Below are 12,875 nucleotides of genomic sequence, written 5' to 3'. Positions count from 1 at the left end.
CTTGTATGGTAGGTGAACTGCAAGGTGTACCATTACACTCAAAAAGCTGGTAGAAATATTATTTCCAGTTTGTACAATATAATTATGATATCTGCCTGCAATCTATCCAAATCACTTACTCTTATTGTTCTATTGCCTAAATCATGAAAAAACTACACAGTTAAGTAATAGTTGTACACATTTCTCGATAGGAATGGACAAACATCGATTGGTAGAAGTCAGTGTAGCAGAACATGACAGATGTGCATTTTGAGACCTGATATTTTCCCCTCGTTTACATACACACATCATGAAATATTAGAAACGAATCCATTGAGAAACTTACTTGCTTTCAGGAACTTGTAAAACTCAACTCGTTTGTTGCTGGTCAACGTGTAGCTCGCATGTGGTTTCACCAATCGGTTACCAACTTCTATCAAATGTAAATATTTTCTTATTTTTAAATCTTGTAGATCCAACTAGGTATTCGTGGTATCCTTGGTTCTCCCTTCAATATTTAACAATGTACCAACCAAGTTGTCAAAACATTCTTTTTAATATGCATTACATCAAGTTTGTGATGAATAAGTTGTCTTGACCAGTAAAAAGATCGAAGAATTTTTTTTTCTTTATCCAATTAAGAGCTCTCTTTCTTTTTCTATCTTTCAACGCATGATGCTCACTCATAACTGGAAACTCCAACGAATCTAGTTTCAAGATTTCTTGGCCATTCATTACCACTAGAGGTGCCTTACGATTTACTTTTCCATCATGTAGTCTACTTCTATGCCAAATGTGGTTATCTAAAACATAACGTTGACCATGAAAGCTATTTTTTCTTTATCGGGAACGACGATCTATCTCTCATGCAGATGGAACATGTCTGATACCCCTTCGTACTCCACCCAGATAGATCACCATATGCTGGAAAGTCATTAATTGTCCACAACAAGGCTGCATACAACTGAAAACATTGATCCGTAAGAAAGCCATACATACGCACACCAAAAGTCCATAGATTTTTCAATTCCTCAATAATGGTTGTAGATACACATCAATTTTTCTACCAGGAGATTCTGAATCGGGAATGAGCAAATACATGAAGAAGTTTGAATTCTTCATGCATTTTTATGGCGAAAAATTGTAAGGAATTAACACCACAAGCCACATACTGTACGAGGTACTCATATGACCGAACAAATTAAATCGATTTGAAGCTAATCCCAAATGAACATTACGTTAAAAATAAAAAAAATTCATAATCAAAGTGCTTCCATCCCTCTGTATCAGCACATCCTTTGTTTCCACTCATTTATCCTTATGCCATCTCATGTTCGCCGAACTTTCTTGCGATACAAACAAGTGCTACAATCTCGACAACAACGAAAAGTAGGGCAATACTTTCTGTGAAATTTTTTTTCCTGATGATCTGTTGTTGGAACTAACCATGTATTGAGACTTACCACAAGTCAAACATTGTTGTAAATCTCTGAACTCCTTCTAGAACAATACGCAATCATACTTACAGACATGAATATTCTCGTATCAAAGGCCCAACTCACACAACTTACATTTGGCTTCGTAGAATGAACGAGGGATCTTGGTACCACACATTGAAAATGCGTTTTATTATCTGTAAAATCATGTAGATACACTTGTTGCTCATACTATTTAGAACCTTCACATGCATCATCGTAACAAAAGTTCATGGATGAAAATTCTGAACAGCCGGGGTATAGCTCACGACTTACTTGGTTTAATAACTCTTTAAATATCACGTTTGTTATATCTTCTTCTAAATTCACCCAACTGATAAACGACATTTCATTCTCCAAACCTTCACTCATCTCTTCTACGTGTTCAATACCAACTTGTAGATCATTTAGCATACCCAACATTTCATTTTCTTCAAAAAATGGGTTACTACTAGTTCCTTCATCAAAAGGATTATTACTACTACTCGTTCTTTCATCAAGTCTTTGTATACCACTGTACAATTTTATGGGCTCTCCATAATACACCAAATCTATGTATGAAGAGGCTATTCCAGTGTTAATAGATGTTGCTCTACATCTTCTAATGTGTTCCAATTCTAATTCAACATCTCTTGCATGGACACCTTAGTTGTCTATAATGATTTACGTGATATTTTGTAACCTCTATCAATTGGGAAACTCCTCTGTATTCAACCGAAACCTATCCCTAAGTTTCATCCAACTCTTGTCCATCTTGTTAAAAGCCCTAAAACATAAATATGTTTATTAGTTTTATATCTCTCCTCCAACTTATTCTAACTTACTCCAACTTACTTGAACATATTCCAACTTACTCCATGAATAAGTTATATTGTCAAATCTCTAATCTTGAACTAAAATTAAGTTCAAATTTAATCTTAAGTTTAAATCTAACTAACACTTTTAACATACCTAAGAATTCATATATACTTAATTAAAAACTACTTAAAGAATTCCAAAACTAGTAATTTACAAATTAGAAACTAATTTTTTGACATAAATAAATAGACTATCATAACGGTAGGATATCCATAATATTCAAATTCGTATTCAACTTTAAATTCAAATTTTTATTACAATTGATATTAAACAAAAATTCATATTCAAACTCAAATTTAAATTAACTATTTAATTCGTATTAAAATCTAAAAAACATACATTACACAGACATTATATAATGTCAACATACGATCTCAAATTTCACATACAATCTCAAACTTATATATAAAAACTCATATATTTTCACATAAAATCATACATAATATATTACACATACATATATCTTTTGCATGGATTACACATACAAAATTACATAATACATTACACATACATACAATGAATTTCAAACTACACATGATATCAATACACATACATTACGTATACATTTGTGTAATACATACATAAAACAATACATACATGCATTTTCATAGTTTCAAAAAAAAAAAAAAAAGGACAAAATCTTATACCAAGCAAATCGACAACGAAGGATGAGGGAGGAGCATGGAGCGGTGGGTGACGGACGAGCGGCAGTGGACAACGGATGGCAGACAAGGAGCAGCGAACGACTTCTTCTTCTTCCCTCTCTTACTCTTTTTGTTTTCTTTTCTCTTTCGCAAATGCTTCTGTTTGTAACTACAAAACAAATAGGGAGGGGAAAGGCCGACGCAACTCGAAAACGTCGGCCTTTCCACACCTTCCTCGACGTTTTACTAATGGCTTCAAAGAAAATCCAACCGTAAAATTAAATGTTGGCATTTCCCCAATGCCAATTTTCTCTCTCAACTCAAAAACCAAAGTTTCACCTCCAATTTCCAGCTATCTCTCAACTTCCTTCACTTATCAAGATCCACAATCCGGTTCTAAGTTGGAAGAATAGTGGGTCAAAACTAGTGGTCCGGGTTCGTATATGTGAGGAAATTACGACGATCGAAAAGCTTCAAAGGTACGTATTCGATAAACTCTAATTTCATATAATTAGGTAGTTAGTGCATGTTGATTTCTAAATAGTTTAGATGCAACTAAGATAAAATAGATTATGTGTTTTTTCGTTGCACATGTCTCGTATTCCTTAAGTGCACGAATCATATACTATCAAATTAAGTACAAATCTAATCTCAATAGAGAAGAAGCATTATCACAAATTTTCAAAAACTGTGCTATTTTCATAACGGTAAAATTTATAATAAGTTATTTTGGACAATTTTCTAAAATAATAACATTGACATATTTTACTAAATCAAGTAAGTAAATCATCTATCTAACTATAGCATCATTTTATCATTACTCAAGTAAGGGTCAGACAAATCCTAATAAACCATTTAAAATAACTTAACATTTTACTTACATTAAAAGGATGATAGTATTGATTAGAGTGTATATTCGTAGCAGTCTGACAAACTATAAATCCTCACTTATGAGGTAGTTAAGTTGACTAATCATAATTATGGAAGTTAGAATAATAATGAAGCCAAGGAACACTGGACTTAATTAATTAGTTGCTTCTTTGTTTGGGTTTAGTGGTTTTTGATTGAGTAATAAATATAATTTGTTTGTCAAAGATAAGTTATAATATATAGTTTTTTCCAGCCATGAAAGGAATATTCTCCCTCATCATTAATACTTTTTTACTTATAAGGTACGTACTTCATTAATACTTTGTGTATAATTATTATTATTTAAACTCACAACATGCATTAAAAAAATATTTCTTTTTCTTTCTTAATTGAGAGAGATCTATCTTGATTCAAACCCACCATTCCAACAATATTTTTTAGCTAATTCCTTTAACTTTTGCTAGCAATAATTTAAGCCACCTCATTTCATTTTTTATTGTCACATCCAAAAAGTTACTCTAAAACATACTTTCAATTTTTATACCACGAACAAAAATGATAGATAATAATTGTAAAATTTAAACCACAAGTATTTCATTTGACAATCATTTAAAAAGTATATGCAAAGCTTCTAAAACCGTTTCTCTACGTGTTTTAGATACTTCTCCATAATCTTTGATCGATTGAAAGTTGTCGGGGCTTTCTATCAAACCAAATAATTTGTTCCGTTCTCCACACTAATTTCATAGTATTTGAGTGGGTAATGGGTCGATTGACAGAAAACCTATCAAGTTTTCCTTAAAATCAACTTGTTGTAAAGTAACGAATGAGGAGTATGTTGAATGAGACTCAATTTTACTTGAATGAATTAAAGTGAAGGTAAGAAATCACAAATTGAGAGATTGATGTATGAAAATTACTAATAAGACAAATACCCTAGCTTGGTATTTATTTTAGTTTACTTTTGATTAACAACTCAATAGTCATGGATTCATCATGTATATTATATCACTTGCAACCTCTGAACAATTTTTTAGCCGACCACGTCTAGAGGTGGTAGAGTGGACATTCTACAATTCAATTAATCTTTATGCTTAAATGAAAAGCATCCTAAACATGCAAATCAATAAGCACTAAGATTTCGAACAAAAGCTAAGTCAATCAAACAAATTGCAATTCCCTAATCAAAATACTCAGAGAGAATTCAATTCTAAGCTAAGTTAGACAGATGTCGTTAGATTGGATATGCCGATTCAATGAACAATTATAATTTAGCCTCAGTTATCATATGATCTACACTTAACAACGTATTAGAATTAGATCTATAACAATTGATTAAAAATAATTGGCTATTTGTGAATATTCCAAATACATTCAATCGTAATAATAAATTCAATGAGAGAAATTCAATTGCTCGTAGAGTTTTTATAAAAAATAAATACTCAACATTTCAGAGTGTTCAAATCAAAATATAAACCTGAAATTCCAAACTAGATATGAGTGCCTTAGTTACGATAGATCATTGAAAATGTCAACAATAATATGTGAAAGTCCTCAATCCAATGGTTCAAGAGAGTGCCTAGAGTTAATTATGTGAATAATGTTTAAAATTCTAATGCAAAAGTGTGTCTTTTGAATCCTGACAGCTAGGTAAAAGTAAGAAATAATGTAGCAGCATCGTGACGCGCCGTGCAAAATACGAGCATGGTCTTGCTTCATAACTTCATAGCGTCGTGACGCTATCTCGAAAATAGTTTATTTTGCCTTATCGCATCACAACTAGTGTCATGGCGTTGTGCCTTCAATTTTTCAACTTGAATTTTCTTGCTCCATTGACGTTCTAAACATCGAATTATGTTCGTCGAGTCCAAAATAGACATTATGGTCTAGAATGACTTGAATTAAGCACAACACCTTAAAAAAATCATGAAATAGATGCGTAAAACACAAAACTATTTGCGATTAGAGTAAAATAAGATAACATATTTTCAACGTTATTAGTCTTTCTATAAACTTGGCCTATCTTTTGTTCACTGAAGTCAAGGCTAATTCATGCTTTACGAGACTTACTTCTTGTAGGCTTTTGACTATTTTATCTTTTTTAGTTAGTCCTACACAACCTTCTCTAGTCCAATTAAAAAAAGATCAAGAGCAGAAGACAAGGTTTGAAGGGTAAAGTTCAAAATGTTGCATATCTCTTAGAAATATGAAATGGGCCAGAGACATGCCTAAGCAAGATCGATCATTATTGGAGAGGTGATAATTGGGTCAACTAACTTGAAAGGCTGTCTAAGCTGACTAATTAACCTCCCATTTTTCTGAACTTACCATTTTCAAGTATATAGTTGAAGGTAGTTGAGTCCTTCAATCTAAGGGGTTATTTGTTTCAAGGGTTGAGTTTGATATATCAGTTAGGCTTAAGCTTGCCAAACCCATGTTTGGGACAAAGGTTTTAGAAGTCAATGCTTCATACCTCTTTTATAAGGTTCACCCGCCAACTTTGAACACCACCTCTAATGGTCGTCATTGGCCAACCCTGACCAACCTCCCGCCACCCTCTACTAATAAAAATATTAACAAGAACACTTTTAATGCATGGTACATAAACATACCTGTAAGAGAGAGTTGTTAGTTCCTTTTTTTTTCTTTTAATTTTAAAGATATTTTATGAAAGAGTGTTTAAAATAAAATGAATTTTTGAGAACTTTTTTTTTTCAGAGTCAATTATGACCTTTAGTTTGATAATATTTTTAAAATATCATCTCTTTCTTCCATTCTTTTTTCTTTTGGATTATTTATTAGTCATCTTTGTTGAACATTATCTTTTTTATTATTAGCCTTTTTTACCTACAATTGTATAGTTAGGCATCTGTATTTAGGTTGAGTATAGAAAGTTCAAATTTTAATTAGCTAAGGTGACAAAGGTTAATGAATTTTTATTTCCAAATCTACGTTAGATGAGTTTTTTCAACTATATGTTTTATCATCGACAAAACCTAAATAATTAAAAAAAGATAAAATGATTTTGAATACGATAAAAATAGTATAATTTTAAGAGATATATAAAAGTATTTAAAACTACTTATAACATGGTATGCATTGGGTTCTTATAACATGACTCAATCTTTGATGTTAAATAATAATAATAAAAAAAGGATGAAGCAAGAAATGAAAACAACTTAATTTTAAAGGGTAAAGCAAAGCAAAACAGCAAAGAACATAATGAATATTAATAAGCCTAAAGTTAGAAAACAAGAATCAATTAATTAAAAGAAAAGGGAAGCAAAAGACAAGAAATCTATGTAGATGCATGTAACCTAAAAGGGGTGCCTTGTAAGAGAACACCATTACTGATCACCTCCATGTGTTTGACCCTTTAAATATATACATACATATACATATATATACATTTGCATGCATGAACTTACTTGGTTTAAGCTGCACCAATCCCGATATTAAAATTATTTTGTCAAACCACATTAATTCTCATGAAAAACAACCTTTTCTTTTTCCTCCTAAATTTTAGTTTAGATTGGATCTCTGATCAAGCCAACAAAAAACAACACACTTCTCTCGAAATTGTATTAATTTAAATCTATCTTCTTTTTTTTTGTAAGGTGTATCATTTGCCACATCTTTCATTGAACTTATAAGTTAAGAGTAGTTTAGAAATAGTTAAAATTATTGAAAAATAGGTCTTTATTCACTCAAAATCGATATTATATTTGTGATTTTACACATTTTTATATGTGATTTTCATGCAATTAAATGATTAGAGTCGTGTTTCTAAGTAATTTTGAACAATACAAAAACAGTATTAAGGTTTTCAAACTTTATTAAGACTCCAAATTACAATGTAGATGGTCGCATGCATACAATGCTTGCATATGTGTAGATTTCTTCCAATGACGAATTAACAAAATATAGAAGATTAGAATTGATGCATGAATATTTTTTAAAAAAAGTTTTAGTTGAGATTCTAAATTGATTTACTTACAAAAATTTAGGAGTTTACAATATTTCTCCAAAAAAACACATAATCGAGGGTCTAAATTTACACCATTAAAAAGTCTAAAATTTAAAATTGATATAATTCATATCTAAATAAACGTATATGCTCCATTCAAATTAAAAAAATATATATTTTTTAAAGTAAGATTGTAGTTGCAACTATACCAAAATTTAAAATTTGACCAATAGACTAAAAGTTGTAGTGATTGCAGTGATTATACAAGTTTGTAAAGATTCAATTTCTTATCACAAATATTATAAGCTCCAATTTCAACATTTTTAAAAGCTTAGAGTCCAATGTAAAACGGTTTTTTTTCTTTTTTGCAGTTTTCCCTACTTTTAATTTGAAAAACCATTAATGGAGTACGTCTTAAAGTTTGCAATAAAACTATTATTGCTTCTCTTTCTACCAAAAAGAGAAAAGAAATACTTCTTTTATGCTGATCTTTTAATTTTAATTGGTAGAAATTAGAGTCATTTGTAGTCTATTATTATATTAGTGATTACAGAGGGAAAAAGAAGGTGGATTTTTTTATTTAAAGTTGTAAATTAGGAATTATTAAATCCAATAAACGGCTGCGGTGACTTGGCATTTTAGGATGAAAGCATACACTATACCATCAACCCTTCCCATGTTCCCCATTATAATACAATTATCAATTTCTTTTCTTTTCTTTTATTCGTTTTTAAATCTTTTTATTAAAAACAAAAAGCATATAGGTTTTCTTCCAAATAAAAACAAATTTCAAAATAAGTGAATTAGTTACTAAACACATTCATTTTCTAAAATCTAAAAATAAAAAAATAGAAACAGAAAATAAATGAACTACCAAATGGTCCTTCTTCATCAACTTATCAAATATATACCCTAATTTATTAAAAAGAAACAAGCAAACAAAATTTAGACAATTGTATAGTTTGACCGATTCATTTAAACCATATGTATAGAAAATTCTCAATTTTTAAGTATAAACTACCACTCAAATCAAGACGTAGGAGTTTGAAAATTTGAATTGTTAACTTTAACTTGAAACACATTTTAAAAATAAACAAATTTCAACTTTAAACTTAAATAGTAGATTATATCCGTGTTCAGTAAATCAATAATAAATAAAATTCGTTTTAGATATAATAGGTGAAATATATAAATATTTAAGAAAAAATTATAAGATAAATAATATGAAGGAAATATGTTAACATACATGATAGGTTTGTATATAAATGATAAATTCCATTTGATTATTATATATATATATAGATCTTTGGGGCCCTAAATTGCCACAATTGGAATCAAATCAAAAGGATGTTGATTTGCTAAGCATATATTGCAATACCTAATGAATTATTGTATGTCATTCCCCTTTTAATTTAAAAGAATAAACTTATTAAAAACAAAGTATTAAGTTAACTACCCTCATTATTTCATTTTCATGTCTAATTATTGTTGATTATGTCTTTCAAATGTCATCTATTGATGTGACATTATTTATTTCGTACAAATAATTAAAGTCATGATCCCAATATTATTGCAAAAGGTATATTGTTTTTTTAAATTCAATTTTATTAGCAATGATTATGGTCCTACCACACCAAATAAATAAGGTTTAACTTAACTAGTATTAGTGTAGTATGAGAACCAAGTTGTGGTTTGGATCCTCCCACTCTAGTTTGTACTCAGAAAAGTATGGACCAATAACTAATTTAAAAAGTATGTAAATATAAGTGTAATTCAATTGATTAAAACATATGTCTAGGGAGTGATCATCGAGTTGACCGATCAAAATTGTTGAACCAAAGGCAGCCGATTGAAGTTAGGAAAACGTTTGGTTGATGTCAGTTTGAGAAAGATACAAACCGACAATTAACCTTTTAAAAAACTTCAAATGTTTAAATCAACGATGATCGACCGACGTTGGTTTGTGGTCCTTCATGGTTGGGATTGGTTTGAACATTTACTAAATCAACAATAGTCGATTCTATCGAAAAACCAACTCCAACTAACCAACTGATAATCACCTTTACATATATCATTCAAATTAAGGTTGATGTAGCTTGAGGATCTCTCCTCCCTCGACCAATCATAGTTCTTTTACATGAAGAAGTTATGTCAAATATTTACTTGCACTTCTAACTGGACAATTCATAGATGCATTCGGTTGGATAATAATAGTATGTAGCTTCGAAGACAATTAATTTGTTTGGCCAATGTGTCTACCAATTATTATAATAAAATTTTCTTTCACCGAAAACCTTTAAATTTTAGAAGTTCAAAGTTTTCAATACAATCAATTTTTTTTTTTAACGAAGTACAATAATATATTTAAAAGAAAAGTAGAACTTCTAAATAGTTTTTATAACTTATTTTAATTTCAAGATCAACCCTTCGAGTTTGATCGAGACATCAACCCAAAAAGATCGAAACCAGGTTTCAAACCCAACCCTCAATAATTGAGTTGGGTTGGCAAGTTAACTTTTTTTTTTTATATATTGTTTTAAAATTCTAATTCTTCTAGAACAATATGCGTCTAATTACTAAAATCTCACAACACTCAAATGTTAAATACCAAATATTCATGATATCTATTATAAACTTTAAACAAAGAAAATACTTTCAAAAGAAAAACATTAGAGTTGACAAATCCATCTTCTCCAAAACAAATAGGTATTTTTTTTATTAATATACGTGTAATTTAGGTTAGATTGGATCAACAAAAAAGAATCAATTTAACCCAAAACTCAACCTAACGAAACAAAATAGAAAAATTCAACCTAACCTAACTCAATCTTAGGTTTGCATTCAATCTTGGGTTTGCATTTTAGAGTTGTCCGATCATTTAAACATATTTACCAATTTGTGATATTTTTTCTATAATTGTTGTAGGTATGTATCTGTTTTTTTTTAATAGCCTTTTGACTTATTGACATGGGTGTTGAAGTTCTTTTATTTAATTTCTCTTTCAATTTGTGTATTACTATTTTATTTGAATGCTATATTTTTAGAAACCGATTATTTTATTAGATTAAACAATCTAATGTATGAGCTTAATCTAATTGTTACTTAAACTAACTTACATTTGTAATCGTAATAAGAATATAACAGATTAAAGAAATCACAAAAACCTCCATATTGGAATGATGACCATTTTTTGTTTTTAAATTAGTAGCAAAATAGAGGATTAGTACATGTGGCACACACAGAGCAACTCGTTTGCCCAATGTCAATGATATCAATAGTATTATATGATAAAATGAGTTCGGAATTGAAATTTTGAAAATTACGATACGTTTGTGAAATTATTTTAAATTCTCTACAAATGTAATTTTATAAATAAATTATCATTTGTATTCAACTTCTAGAAATGGAGAAAGCGTTGACAAATCATAACATACCATATCAAGATTTCATATATAGTAAAATGAACAAAATATTTTTACAATAGACTAATATTTGTATCATGATAGACACTAATTAGTTTATCACAATTTGTTATATATGTAGTCTATAGTAGATAGATGTTAATATTTTTGATACAATGTAAATATTGGTTGACCGTTGTCAATGATAATAATATTTTCATTTCATTTAATTTATTTTGTACACACTCAATAAATCATAAATAACCTTTCAAAATAAACTTTTGGGACTGAATTGGTTAAATTACAATATTTTTCAAATTTATTGTAAGAGGACAGAAATTTTATAAGGAAATGCAAGCTAAAATTCTGACGAAAAGATTAATAAATTGAACTAACTTGCATGAATAAATTTTGAGTGATAAATTAAAAATAGAAATGTAAAGGTAGGAAAAGGACCAAAATTATGTAATATCCAATAATTGACCGATTAATTAAGGTGCTTTTCCTTGATGTATGTATGTATATTAAAACTTTAAAGGCATGATACTATGTAGCCTCTTCCTTAACCCAAAAACTATGCCTTCAAATAAGTGTGTAAGAGATAATTAATTAATTAATTATAATATCAAAAGCATATCCATGTGAGAGAGTCAAAGATAGGACCTTGAGGATAAAAAAAGTCAACAATATCAACGGTGGTAGTCCGCACAGATTTATGTTTGAGTAAGATTAATATCATACATATTAGCTTTATATGTTTGCAAAATGGACGCTACATAAAAATATTTTTGCAACCTGTGACAAAGATTTAGCCTTACATTTATCAATTTCTTCAACTGCATCCTTATGATAGAATATTTAGTTGGTTTTTTTCTTTTCATTTTAAGAAAAAAAAAGGGATAAAAGGTTGGTTTGATATAAAGAAGAAATTAAACCACCTAGAGGATAAGGAAAATTTCGTTGAAGTTCAAAAGAATCAGAAGCTTTTGTGGTTGTGTAATTCCTTTCCTTTACCAACTTAACTCTATGGTGTTTATTTGAAAAATTAAGCGTATAACCACTTTTTCTTACCATTAAATTTTTTGCTTTGTTATTTATTTCAACAAGTAATTTAAAAAATCAAACCATTTATTTTTTCTCAGAAAAATTAAAAAAAGAATTTAATCATTTTACCCAAGTAAAGTAAATGAAGGAAAAAATCAAATGATTACCAATCCAGCCTTTATAAGAATCTATCCCTCCCCACCAAAACAAAATATCTTAATAAGAATCAATCGGCCACTACACACAAAAAAATTTTGGAAAGTACTTTTCTAGTCCATATGTATGAGAATGATTTCTACTTGGGTTTCAGAATATTACATTTCCATACATGAGTTGAATTTAAGTTTACCCTTAAATTTTCACTCTATCTATTTCTTTTATTGTATTAATTAATTTAAAAGAACTAAATTAAGTTTCCTAACATTTTGGAAACAAAGAAGCACAGATCAAAAGTAAGCCTGATTAGGATAAAAGTACACAACCTAGAACTTGGGACTGCATAAATTACTTAGTAATTATGAAAATGAAATATAGTCCCCCGATGATTGATAGCCTGGAAGTTCAAGAGATTGAAGGCAAATAAAAAGGATCAGTCGGCAACGTTTAGTGAAAGAATAATTAATGAAAACAAAACCCA

Source organism: Cucumis sativus, unplaced genomic scaffold (assembly GCF_000004075.3).
Source record: "Cucumis sativus cultivar 9930 unplaced genomic scaffold, Cucumber_9930_V3 scaffold85, whole genome shotgun sequence".
Lineage (NCBI taxonomy): Eukaryota > Viridiplantae > Streptophyta > Magnoliopsida > Cucurbitales > Cucurbitaceae > Cucumis > Cucumis sativus.
The sequence above is the reverse complement of the archived record's forward strand: the minus strand, read 5'-3'. Positions refer to the sequence as shown.